General features: G+C 40.6%; 1 protein-coding gene across 9 annotated transcripts in view; it reads left to right on the plus strand.

Moving 5' to 3' along the window:
- LOC126343484 (COMM domain-containing protein 4-like) overlaps nt 1-14,663 on the plus strand; it is a 492,684-nt gene that overhangs the window by 245,643 nt on the left and 232,378 nt on the right. Inside the window, exon 4 of one of the 9 annotated variants that reach the window (XM_050001943.1) lies at nt 8,543-8,577. The exons of the other annotated variants lie outside the window; for them this stretch is intronic. The gene's annotated coding sequence lies outside the window, so the exon portion shown is untranslated. The remainder of the gene's footprint in view (nt 1-8,542; nt 8,578-14,663) is intronic. 9 annotated transcript variants of the gene reach the window in all.

Here is a 14,663-nt window from a genome sequence, read left to right on the forward strand (position 1 = left end):
CCTAGCCATTGAGGCCAACTATGATGAGGTAATGGGTTCTTTCACAGAAAGGAAAGCACATTGTGTAAAGCTGGAACAAGATTAGAGAGGAACAGATGCTGGGAACTAAGGACTGAAGAAATGTGTACTGTCTTGCTTGTCTCGTGTCTTTACTTGTTTTATATTTACTATATTTAATCTTGTGTTATGTAAAAGAGAAATTTATTAGCTAATAGGCAATAAAGAATCAAATTTTCTGAAGAGTTCTTACTCTCCCTGTCACAAATAATCCCAAACAGTATTAATTGTGAGTATTTTTCAACGGGGTTAGGACGTCAAAACGGCCGACTGGGAGCACGAGAGGCATCACACGACATTTTAATTTCTAAAAAAATTTACACGTTTGAATTCCACAGAACGAAAAACAGCGACGTGCAATGGAAGAATGCTGTGTGAAGAGGGATGGCATTGCATTTTGGCACGCTTAAGACCAAATAACATGTCTTACATTTCCTCGAGCATGTACTTTTTATATATCAAACTCTTCAGAAAGATATGCGATAGAAAATGATCATTTTTTTAAGAATCTATTTTTTTAATTTTTGACGTCCTAGCTCAAACTCACGAGGGGGGAGTTTTTGTTCCGGTTCGGAGATATTGTAGATCCGGTGCTGCAGCGCTATGTAGAACCCTACGAACGTTAACACTGAAATGAAGAGGCCCTCCATCGTGTACGAAGTAAATACGAGAGGGAGGGGGGACTTAAAAGAAACCGGATTGTCATAAAAAATTTATTGATGAACCTTTTTACAAAATTACATCAGACACCTTCAAAATACTCTCCATTACATGCGGTGCACTTGTCAAGTCTCTTTTCCCACTGTTGGAAACATGTTTGGAACTCTTCAAGTTTGTTATTGTCCAGTGGCCTTTGCGAAGCTGTTTTTACCGCCTCCACATCGTCATAACGCTCCCCTTTTAGTGTTTTTTTTTTTCATTAGTGGAAATAGGAAAAAGTCGCGCGGGGCTACGTCCGTCGAATACGGAGAGTGGGGAACGACAGACCACTTCTGAGATGCCAAATAGTGGGTCACTCGTAAGGCCGTGTGTGCTGGAGCGGTGTCGTGATGCAGAAACCAGTCAACTGATCGCCAAATTTCCGGGCGTTTCCTCCTCCCATCCCGGTTCAAATAGCTCTGAGCACTATGGGACTTCTGAGGTCATCAGTCCCCTAGAACTTAGAACTACTTAAACCTAACTAACCTAAGGACATCACACACATCCATGCCCGAGGCAGGATTCCAACCTGCGACCGTAGCGGTCGCGCGGTTCCAGACTGAAGCCTCTATAACCGCTCGGCCACCAGCGGCCGGCCTCCTCCCCCCCCCCCCCCCCCCCCCCCAATCCTCTCGCAGACACCTTAAAACATCCAAGTAAAAGTGTTGGTTAACAGTCTGGCCAGGGGCTACGAATTCCTGGTGCACAATTTCACGAACATCAAAAGAGACAACGATCATCGTCTTCACATTTGATCTCACTTGCCTTGCATTTTTTGGTCTGGAAGAGTTGGGGAGTCCTCCACTGGCTTGACGCTTGCTTGGTTTCTGGGTCATACCCGTAACACCAACTCTCATCCCCTGTAATGACTTTGTTCAAGAAGGTAAGATCTCGGGCAATCTCTGTTTTCAAGTCCTGACTCACATTCATGTGGATGGTTTTTTGCTCCTGCGTGAGAAGGCGCGGAACAAATTTAGCAGCAACACGTCTCATGTGCAAATCCTCACTCAAAATCCGCTGGCACGAGCTTCAACTGATTCCTGTCTCTGCTGAAATTTGGTTGATTGTTTGGCGACGATCCTCGTTGCTCTTTTGGAGCGGACCTTTTCAATGTTCTCCTCATTTCGAGATGTTGAAGGGCGTCCAGAACGAGCTTGGTCTTCAACACACATCTCACCACTCGTAAACCTGTGTGCGGCTCATAGCGTCCTCCTGGGAAGCTTCCTGAAGCATTTGGTGTGTCTCCGTTTCAGTTTTTTTAAGCAGGAAACAAAATTTCACACACTTTTTGTTGTTTTAAAGTTGCCATAACGACTTCGTAGAGGTAACCCGCCAGCAGTCAAAGAAACACAATACCACACTTGCACGCTCAGCTCTACAATGACGCCGTCTGCACAGCTGTTTCATGAAAGTCTCTACTAACACCATCTAGCGTGAGAACCCTGCACTACGTCTACGAGTGGCAGCGCCCTCGGAGTCCGGTTTCTTTTGGGTCCCCACCCTCGTATTTTGTCGCACTCGTAAAGGCACATGTTTTAGCAGGACAGGTTGAGTATTATCTAAGAAAGTATTGTAAGTTTCTCCGTTGAGCCTGGGTGGCAGAACATGAGGTCCTAACAAGCAGTCAACAATGTTGCCTGCCCCAATACTGACAAAAAAATCTTTGTTGGTGACGAGTCTCCAGGGACATATCAGGGATTCAATGCGACGGCGAGTTAATGCGTGTGTTCTTGCTAACGGAGGGAATTTTGAACATTTCCTTTAGGAAAGCTTTCATATAGTAACTAAGAAGGTATGTTGTACATTTCTTGTAAGAAAACGTTTCATGTAACATTGGTACGTTCATGTTTCTCACGATCAATGTGATTAAGAGTAGAAGTAGAAAATGAGTTCTTAACATTTAAGTAAAGCGCTTCCGCATCAGTGTCCACATAATACATTTTCTTCCTCTACGTGTGAGGGATTTTTCCTGGAAGTTTGGCCACATTTGTTTTGTTAAATCCTGCACATGCAAATGAGCGACAGATGATACCAAATGTGGACCATAGAGCGAATGTTCCAACAAATATAACTTCATACACCTCAGTTTTGCTAAAGCCAAAGCACCTTTGTATGCAGATACATTGTCATGAACAGTGATGACATTTTTCTTTTGTATGTAGGTCGTTTATCTCATCTTTTTTGGCATCCTAGCAGACTACTTCTTCTGTCATGGATTAGGCCTTGCTCCGCCTGTTACAGCCACATTTGGTACTCCCGCTTCTTGTTGGGCTTCAATTGCATTTTTTATCTTGCGCAACATATTGACGAAAATGTAGTGGCCGTCTTCTCCATTCGCAACAGATGGAATAGGCCTATCCCTTTTTGCTTATTTTTCATGTATATCAAATATGTTCATTTCCTCCCTAATATTTATGAAACAGTCCATCGGTTCTTGGAGGAACATATTAAAAACTTGACTTCTCAGTATTAATGTACCACAATAACATTTATTTAATAGTTTTTATGAATCGGCTCTCGGCTTATTATGCTATCGTCAGATAATTAAACAGTTATTCCACACAGCTTCACCGAGAGTTGGTTGCTGTACAAAGATTTTTGTTCAGAGATACGTGAAATTTTATGATTATATCGATACAAAGCGCAAGCATAAAGAAATACCCAAAGAAACTCTGAACAAATAAATCTTATATTAGAGATATATTAGAGTATATTAAAATATTAAAACTATATGAAAGTATAAGCTATTTGGATAAACTGTTGAATGTGTTGAACAGTTAATTATTTACAGTTCATTTTCAAAATATTGTTTGGTTACACACAGCAATAGTTATAGCCCTACCCTAATTAGCAACATACTCAGCAGGAAGAAGAGACAGAATAACAGCACTCCTTTTATCCTCCTCAGATACCACAAAGCCAACCTGATGACAAATGGGCCCCGTGCAATGTGTAGCTAGGACTTCACAGGTTATTGTCAGAAAACTAAAATCCAGGAAATATACTCCAGTTTTTTTTCATCAGGAATGCTATCATCCACCTTTTATTCAACAGTAAAGATAGGATTTCACTTTTACCAGAGTGGTGGAAATTATAGGATTACCTGCAATCTTTGTGGCAAATTATATCCACCTCAGTCAGGTGAACTGTAACTTCTAGGCTGACTGAGCGTGAAAGGAACATTCTGAAAAACGAATATTCCACCTTTGCTGAACATGTACTGAATGACTGTCATTCATAAGATATAAAATGTGATGTTTTAAATACAGGAACTAAATGCAGAAAACTAACATTGCACGAAATTCTGGTTATTAGTAAACACCAATAAAATAATGCTGACTTGTTCCTTAATCACCAAAAACAGTTGCATTACTCCCCTTTACTAAAGTAGCAGCTGCCAGTTACTATTCCTCTCACCATTTGATAATAAGCTTGTTATAACTGTTCAAATGGCTCTGAACACTATGGGACCTAACTTCTGAGGACATCAGTCCCCTAGAACTTAGAACTACTTAAACTTAACTAACCTAAGGACATCACACACATCCGTGCCCAAGGCAGGATTCGAATCTGCGACCTTAGCGGTCACGCGGTTCCCGACTGTAGCGCCTAGAACCGCTCGGCCACAACGGCCGGCTTGTTTATTGTTCCACGCCCACATTCTTTATACTCCTTTCTCGCCTCGCCCCCCTCTTTTTTTTCGGCATGTTCATCACATTCATCAGTTTGTCCAAATACATTTCATTGTACATGCAATTTTATTTTATGTTTCCTTATCTTTTTTTTAGTTTGTGGCGATATAACTTCATATAAAATTGAAGTAAGCTTCTGTTCTTACTTTACTTGCGGACGATGCTGTCGACAGCGGATTTTTTTCTGCGGGATCATCGGATTCCTTCCATTGCGTAGATTCCTGTTTCGTTTCTGGCGTAACGCGCTGCACCCAAGTGCCCTTCAGAAAAAAAGTCTGCAGAAAAATCAGTCCGATTCTTTAAAATCGGTCCAAAAATTTCTGATAAATTACTTTTCACCTTTGCTTTTAGACAGAATTTAACAAATAGAGCAGTATCTTGTAGACAGCTGTCACACAATTAATTCTTCATGGAAAACGTATTTTATTTCTTATTCTTATAGATCTATGGCTTCAGCTATTTCCGATATCTATAACATAATATTGTGCACCTTTTAGATGTTCTCGTCTGTCGTTGTTTTAATTTCTGGCATTGGAAGGACAGACTGCTTATAAACCTTTAACTAGTTTCATCGAAGTAGCTTGGTGGTAAAACAAACAAAACAAAAGGATTTTATTACGTGACGGTATTCCAGTTTAACCATTAGAACGAAACACGAATTGCATAGATGCTTTAAAAATCCTTTGTGGTAAAGCTAACTCACTTATTAAGCTCATTTAGTCTATCCATGGAAATGTGATTCTGTTGTTGAGCGGAGGCTGCATCGCATTTGAAAATTTGTTGCTTGCACTTGCCCTGTCTTATTCTGTGTTCTGTAATTTAGTTCCTTCGGCCTTTAACGAAATATTATTTTAGTAACTTAGATAGTTAACTGACGTTCCCTCTTCTCCCATCGCGCTGACTGACATTAAGAATGTGTCTTATCATCTGAAGGACTACAACATTCTTGTGTTGGAAGTGTCACATCTCATAGTGAAACAAAACAATGCTTATTACTTTGTGAATATACATTTTAACAACCAGAATAGACGCTTTTCTGGAAGCACGGCGTTGTAAGCGAAGGAAACTGATTTTTAACAGCTGCTTGAATAGTGACTCTTTCTGACTAAATTATCCATGAGCGGGGAAGCTGGTCATCGTTCTCGGGAGATCTTCCGATTATACGATTAATGTCGAGCAATTTCATAGAAGTTCATTCGGCATTCTTTAGAGACAAGAAAACTTACTTTTCGATGAGTCACAAAACTTATATTCTGTTCGTTTATCTAAGCTTCTGAACTTCCATTTTTATGCAGTTCATCTACGAGTATCAGCAGTGTGCAGTTCTTTGCATTTTATTGATCATCGTGTTTATAATTTTGTTGAAAACAAATGGAATACGCGAATGACTTCAGATCAACCGTTGTTTCTGTATTTGTGCATTTTGCAGAATGTCGTCAACTAATATGTAAGTTATTGAATAGAAGTTGCAGTTTCGCCACGAGTTATTTCGTGCAGAAACAGAATTGTCTTGTTCTGGAAATTAGAGACAAACTCACTTTTAGTCAAGGCGTCATATACTCTTCAGTGAGTTTGTCGCAAGTGGTAGCCAGCTTGGAAACTATAGCTTAATTTGACTGAGGTTAGGCGAGGGTCTAACTTCGCCTTTGCCGATCGCTGGTTTGGCAGACCCAAATGATCGTCTGACTTTTTGTGCAATATTTACATTGGGTTGCGTAATATAGAGTCAGCTAATCATTCGGTAACACATTTACTTACTATTCTTCTGGTACTTCTATCTCTCACTAGCCATGGAACTTCTCCGTCTCGCAAGACAGGACTTCGTGAAGGTGACCACAACTAGCAAAATACTACGGTACTTTTGGTATAGCAGGCAGATATGTCGATTGTATTGAGCTTACAAAAGCTTACAAGCCGAAAAATATAAATACTTTCTTTTTCTTTGTTTGTTGGAGTATCACTAAGGTGGAGTCTATATAAAATCAGGAAAGACAATGTACTTTTTTTTATCGTACAAGAACGAGAAGATAATCGATATTGGCCTCCCGTGGCTCGAATATTTAATCATAAGTATGACGAATACGAATCTTAATAACCAGACTAGAGTTCAAACTATTGCACTTTAGAGTCCGAGAAAAGAACGTTTTGCCCATTCCAAACCACCTTGCTGCGTTCCCTCAAAGTAGATTTGTCAAACTGTCCAGTGTCCAGGCTGCAAACGAGTCGCTCCTTGTTTTGTTCCCTTCTTTTTCTGTTGTCCCATAGATTGCGACGAGATAAGTTACGTGACTACAATACGCTATGTCCGTTTCGTCGGCTACTCAATGCACTAGCACCGCAGTATCTCGCCTAACTCAAGGTACTACATAACACAGTATCCCAGCCGTGCCTACATGTAAAACAAAAACATTAAACACACTGGACTCTTATTCGGGAGGACGACGGTTCAATCCCGCGTCCGGCCATCCTGATTTAGGTTTGCCGTGATTTCCCTAAATCGCTCCAGGCAAATGCCGGGATGGTTCCTTTCAAAGGGCACGGCTTACTTCCTTCCCTGTCCTTCCCTAATCCGATGAGACCGATGACCTCGCTGTCTGGTCTCCTTCCCCGAAACAACCAACCAACCAACCAAAAACGTTAACCAACTCCTCTGTTCCTGCTGTCCACCATTAGTGCAAGCTGCCCATCATCCGACACACAGTTCCATTCTCTGCTGTCTTTAAAAACAAGACGAAGCACTTTCTTCCGTCTGTCTGATAACGTTTGCCGTAAAAATAAAATATATGGGCAATGTTTCCTGTGCACAAATAGTGAAGCCAGTGCTCTCATCTGATTCCAGTTAGGCTTCTTTCTCTTTCCCTTTCTCAATGAGTTACAACACTTTCTTTTCCCTTATTCTCATTAAATGTATGTTATACGTTCCTCTTTCTCTGTTTCTTTCGCCCTTTTTTGTCATGGCCATTTCACTAGCGCTCACGGTTAAAACCTGCCTTCCCATAATTTGTGTTTATTATTGCGCTCATTGTGGAAGATTAAATTATATGTTTTAATCAGCATTACTGTAATTTCTAAAGCAGTTTTCTGTATTAACTGTAACTTAGAACATGTTTCTCGTAATATATGCAACGTTGAATATGTAGAATGTCTGATTAGATGTAAGAAAATTGACAGTGCATGTATTCACATCGAATACTGCACCATTTTTTTGGTACAGTTATATGCCAAAGTGTTATCATTCTGTCATATGTGTATTCTCTATGGATTGTGATCCATCAACTGCCATAGAGACCTGTCTTGATATTATCTTTTACATTTCCAGTTAACCATTGCGCACCTTTAGTCCAAATATATCTAGGTCCTTAGTGTTTCTCAATATCATATTTTAATTAACAACCAAGCTAAAACTTATTTTTATTGATTATTCTGATGTATTGTCTCCATTCAAATTCTATTCGCAAATACCCTTGGTTGTTTGGACTTTATGTAATTTGTACAATAAGCTCTTATCGATTCCAAATCTGTGTCTCTAGTTTTGTGAGCTTACAACAGATTCTTAACTACCCGCGGTATAACGAAACAGATTAATCTAACGATTATTCCAGTGGGACGCTAAACCCAAATTTTACATCAGTTGTTGTGCTGTCAGCATATTGAAACGATTTTTGTTAGGAGATCTTCCCATAGCGATCGACTTTAGTCTGGCCTTTTCTGTGTGTTTGTACGGAAATTAGGCTGGGAGATTTGTAGGAAGTGCAAAAATTTCTCATGTGACTAATAACGAACTCAGAGTCATGCGCGCCGTGACCTATCCCGTACGCGTACCGCCCGCAGTTGACCTGGACGCGGTTTCAGTTCGCCTGTAACACTGCAAAGGAAGCTACGCACTTGCGCTACAATAAATTTTATAGCCCTGACTCTCCTGTAGCTAGTGTATCAGCGAGGAAAGCCTTTAGAAAACAACTCTTCGCCTGGAAACCATGAAATAATCATTTATATTCTTTTGGGACCGTTGTGTAGTATATGTCTTTAAAGTACATTGTATAATTGTAATTCCAAGTACAACGCTAAGTTTGATTGTTTTTATTTTACAACAGGCCTGCTTCGCTGAACAGTCAGCATCAGGTTATCTGTACGTAAATGGTGCATAATTATGGTAATTATTTCTAATTGTATAGATTAATATTAAACGGATTTCATTATTATTAATTTTTAACATACGTCTGATGATATTGATATCTACCCAATATCAGTCGTTCTGTCACTATCTGTTTGCTTATTAGTTATGTTAGGTAGGCTTTTATATAGCAATAATAATTGGTTATCACCTTATTTGACATATTATATGTAATTGTCAGATTATATTCATTATATCGGTATTTTCGTGAACATGTTTTCTCGTGTTCGGCTTTCTTTTCATAAGTGTCGACACCTTGTGTTTGAAGCGTTGTCGAGCTCTGCGTTTTGGAAAAGTGATTCTGTAATTGTGTTGCACAGTGTGTTTAAACTAGGTTACATTTGAGTCGCACAAATCAGCGCGTACACACGAAACTTTTAAAAACCTTCCATTATTATAATAGTTTACAGGAAAATATTTATTGCTATAATAGATTAAGGAAGATATTGACAATCGTTACTTTTAATAATTTCCACAATGAAATTCTGTCTCGAAATCTGGCAGAAAACCGAAAGAGATTCTGGTCATACATAAAGCACGCCAGTGGCAAGACGTAATAAATACCTTCACTCCGCGATAACAACGGTGAAGTCACTGATGACAGTGCCACTAAAGCAGAGTTATTAAACACGGTTTTCAGAAACTCCTTCAACAAAGAAGACGAAGTAAATATTCCTGAACTCCAATCGAGAACAACTCCCATGATGAGAAACATAGAAATAGATGTCCTCGGCAAAACAAAGCAGCTTAAATCAGAATAAAGAATAAAGAAAAAGCCCTCCGGTCCAGATTGTATACAAGTCAGGTTCCTCTCAGAGTATGCTGATACAATAGCTCCATATTTAGCAATTATACACAATCCCTCGCTCACAGAAAGATCTTCACCTAAAGACTGGAAAATTGCTCAATTCACACCAATACCCAAAAAGGGAAATACGAGTAATCCGCTAAATTACAGGCCCATATCACTAACGTCGGTTTGCAGTAGGGTTTTGAAATATATACTGTATTAGAACATTATGAAGTACCTTGAAGAAAACGATTTATTGACACATAGCACGGATTCAGAAAATATCGTTCTTATGAAACAACTAGTTTTTTTATACTCATGAAGTAATGAGTGTTATCGACCGGGAATGTCAAATTGATTCCATATTTTTAGATTTCCAGAAGGCTTTCGACACCGTTCCTCACAAATGTCTTCTAAACAAACTGCGTGTCTATGGAATATCGCCTTAGTTGTGCGACTGGATTCGTGATTTCCTGTCAGAAATCTCACAGTTCGTAGTAATAGACGGAAAGTCACCGAGTAAAAAAGAAGTAATATCCGGCGTTCCCCAAGGAAGTGCTTCAGGCTCTCTGTTATTCCTGATCTATATTACGACATAGGAGATAATCTGAGTTGCCGTCTCAGATTGTTTGCAGATGATGCTGTCATTTACTATCTTGTAAAGTCATCAGATGACCGAAATGAATTTCAAAATGATTTAGATAAGATATCTGTATGGTGCGAAAAGTGGCAGTTGACCCTGAATGAAGATAAGTATGAAGTTATTCACATGAGCACTAAAAGAAATCTGTTAAATGTCGATTACGCGATAAGTCACACAAATCTGAAGGCTGTAAACTGAGGTAAATACTTAGGGATTACAATTACAAAGAACCTAAATTGGAACGATCACATAGATAATGTTGTGGGTAGAGCAAACCATTGACAGAACACTTAGAAGGCGCAACAGGTCTAGTAAAGAGACTGCTTACACGCTTGTCCGCCCTATTCTGGAGTATTGTTGTGCGGTATGTGATCCGCATCTGATGGGACTGACGAATGACATCGAAAGAGTACAAAGAAGGGCAGCTCGTTTTGTATTATTGCGAAATAGCGGAGATAGTGCCACAGCCATGATACGTGAACTGGAGTGGCAATCATTAAAACAAAGGCGTTTTTCGTTGCGACGGGATCTACTCATGAAACTTCAATCACCAGTTTTCTTATCTGATTGCAAAAAATTCTGTTGGCACCGGCCTACATAGGGAGAAATGATCATCATGATAAAGTAACAGAAATCAGGGCTCGCACAGAAAAATTTAAGTGCTCGTTTTCCCTACGCGCCGTTCGAGAGAGAGAGCTTGAAGATGGTTCATTGATCCCCCTACCAGGCACTTTATTGTGAGTAACAGAGTGATCAGTTAGATGTAGATAGATGTATAAAGGAACTGTTATTTTTTTTTCAAGACCCATAGTGCAAACGAAGATATTCGAACCAAACTTTCTAAGGCCTTAGGAGTGATTTTTGTTTCAGCCGCAGCACTGTTTTCTGACACCTCATGAACGTATCATTATGTTCAGACAATATTATGGGATAACGAATGCAGAGGTAATAGTAATACGTTTTCAAGTTATAAAATGACTGTGATGTATGGAAAAGAATGTTGGCTTTCGCTTTTTGGCAGACGAGTGAAAGAATTTCATTACAAATTTAACTAGCAGCCACAATGGACCGAGAGCAATCCAAAGATAGACGAAGGTAATCAACAGTATCGTAAATGAGATAGGCGAAAAATTTAACATCAAAATTGGGGCTAGGTAGCAATCTTGGAAGCAAAATAACACACGGCGAACGAAGCAAAAATATTACTCTAACATCAGCAAAGAGGGCGTTCCTTGTTTACAGAAGTCTGCTAGTATCAAACAGTCATTAATATGAGAACGAAATCCAACGATATATATATGTGTGTGTGTGTGTGTACACCACGTATCCTCCTGAACCACTGGACCCATTTCAACCAAACTTGGTACACATATCCCTTCCTGTCAGGCAACAATCACTGCGGGAGTAAGAACTACATGCCTATCACAGTTCAGGGGAGACATGAGGTCAAACAACGAGATGCGTGAAAAACTGCCTCATCATGCATGACTTCTAACTTCTGTTGTGGTTGGCAGGAGAGCCAACCGTGTAAGTAAAGAAGGCCGAAATGCACGCGTTTTAGCTCACGCAGGCTGGCGTGAGGTCTGGAACATGACAAGGGAATTAGAATTGAGAAAAACGGACGTAGCTGGTGGAATATTTAACTTTAATCCATTAATGATGAATGTCGCTCTTTACGGCACATGATTCACAATATCAATAGTACGGATACTGGCGCCTTGCTAGGTCGTAGCAAATAACGTACCTGAAGGCTATGCTAACTATCGTCTCGGCAAATGAGAGCGTAGAAGTCAGTGAACCAACGCTAGCAAAGTCGGCTGTACAACTGGGGCGAGTGCTAGGAAGTCTCTCTAGACCTGCCGTGTGGCGGCGCTCGGTCTACAATCACTGATAGTGGCGATACGCGGGTCCGACGTATACTACCGAACCGCGGCCGATTTAAAGGCTACCACCTAGCAAGTGTGGTGTCTGGCGGTGACACCACAACTTCTGTGGTACTAACTCCATTGGCAATAAATTTTGTAGATAGTATCCGCATATGCCGCTAAGTGTACCTACAAAATTATATCATGGTACTACACAAGCTTCAGAAGATATCACGTCATAGACATTGAGATGCGTGAAAAATTTCCACGTTGTCATGGCGATTAAATTTGTTATTTCTTTGCGTCTAATTCTGTTCACAACATGTTTCGCAGACAGTATCGATATATACGCTGAATGTTTCTACGTGTTTCCACGAATAATGGAAACGAATATTTTCGATATTACAGTACAAACACAGTTCATGTTTTTGTTTTCTTTCAAATAGAAAATGAGCAAAATGAATACCTGGGCAGTTCCAGATTTGCCAACTACTACTAATAATTTACATGGGGATCACAGAATTTTATGGAAATGAATCGTGGCCTGTGTTAAGAACGTTAATCGAAACGCTTAACACGTGGTGGTCCAGATGGATGCTGAAATTATGTGAACAGTATAAGAAATGAGGTGCTCTGCAGAGACCACGAATAAAAGGAATGTGAGGAAAACATTGTGTAAAACGAGGGACAGGATGATGGACGATGGAACATGTGTTAAGAAATCTGGGAATAATTTTCATGGTACTAGAGGGACCCAAAGATGGCAGAATCTGCAGGGGAAGATAGAGATTAGAGTATGTCCTTCAAATAGGTAAGTGCTGCTCTGAGAGAAAATAGTTGTCACACAGGAGAAGTCGTTGGTGGACTGATTCAAACCAGACTGATGAGCATAAAATAGCTTCTTTTCGTCGGGGACATTAGTCTAGTATGCCTCCCCTCACAGTCAGCAGCAAACGACATAGCAGTAACTGAGATTGTGACGCCCGCATCTCGTGGTCGTCCGGTAGCGTTCTCGCTTCCCACGCCCGGGTTCCCGGGTTCGATTCCCGGCGGGGTCAGGGATTTTCTCTGCCTCGTGATGGCTGGGTGTTGTGTGATGTCCTTAGGTTAGTTAGGTTTAAGTAGTTCTAAGTTCTAGGGGACTGATGACCATAGATGTTAAGTCCCATAGTGCTTAGAGCCTTTTTTTTTTTCTTTGAGATTGTGACATCGTATTTCGTGGTAGATGGTTGAACAACTAGACAACATAAGTTCTTAGAAGCAAGTACTATGCGAAACCTTTCTTGCAGTGGACGTGTGTACACATCCTGCTCCACCGTTCTCCAGGTACTGTGGACGTTTGTACGTACATCGCTTGGATTTTCCTGCAAATCTTTTGATGTCTGTGTGCGTCCTGAGCCACCGACCTCTCACTGCTGCGGACGAGTTACTTTCGTACCTCGGTAATAAAAATATTTCAAGCATTCTTTGCGTGTTATCATTTGCAAAACACTTGGAAACGATATCTCGAACCGTTTATAAATGATGAGGATTGTTACGAGCTCATAATTTTCGTTGTATTAGGACGCGAAAGTGCTTGAACATTATATTGCAATGTACTAGCTAAAATCAACCATAGGCGAAGTTTTTAAATTGCGTTTCTACTGTGCAAACTCCCTAATATTTCGGGCAATGTTTTACTTAATTTGATGCAGCTCAGTAGCTATGACGAATAACGAAAAGGCATTCAATCCTTTATCGAGAAAAGCTGTGAGACTGTAAAATGCGCAAAAATCAAATATTTTCAGCTAGTAGTTTTCTTAAAATCAGGTAAAGGTACTTCATAGCGCCATCTCTCTGCACAGGCACAGCAGTACAGCCACAACAAAGCCATACTCAGCACGGTTTTCTGAGTGCACGTCTGTAGTAAAGAGTGAGCTGGACCGGAAGTCTAACATGGCATCTTTGCCTTTCGCCTGCAAATCTGTTACTTCGACATTTTTCGTTAGCAGTTCTGTGCAGATTACGCATGACATCTCTTTCATTCTATCGACGAAAACTTCATAGTTTTTTATCACAAGGAGTGACCAGTACCTTCGAAACGTCCCAGAACTTCACTTGCGCATATTGTGGGAAAGGAGACAGTGACTAAGCTATATGTCCATAATGTCCTTTCTTCTGGGCAAGCTAATCCCACAAGGCATGCAGAGATCTTCTGTGAAGTTTGGAAGGTAGGAGGTGAGGTACTGGCGGTAGTAAGGTTGTGAGGGTGGGTCGAAAGTCGTGCTTGGATAGCTCAGTTGGTAGAGTACATGCACACGAAAGGCAAACGTACCAGATTCGAGACCCAGTCTAGTACACACAGTTTTAATCTGCCAGGAAGTTTCATATTACCACACATTCCCATGCTGAGCGGAAATTCGTTCTGGAAATACTATGTGGCTGCACTGTTTTGGACATAAAATAAAGGGGATTTGAACGCCCTGTTGACATCGATTGAATCAGCTACGAAGTATTTGATCAAATGACATGTACCTCGCAGCGTATGGGATAGCGGACTAGCTTGAGGAATCATATCGACATCCGCCTCAAGTAATTGCGGAGAAATACAAAAACGCGAAGGACGCTGGCCGCACGGGAATCCGAGCCACCGTTCCCGCGGAACACTGAACTCATAATAGGTGCAATTTCTCTCCCTTCGCTACTCGGAAACGCTCGGATTCCATCGCCGAACATCCCGCATCGTTTTTCTTCCATTTTTAAA

Source organism: Schistocerca gregaria, chromosome 1 (genome assembly GCF_023897955.1).
Source record: "Schistocerca gregaria isolate iqSchGreg1 chromosome 1, iqSchGreg1.2, whole genome shotgun sequence".
Taxonomy (NCBI): Eukaryota; Metazoa; Arthropoda; class Insecta; order Orthoptera; family Acrididae; genus Schistocerca; species Schistocerca gregaria.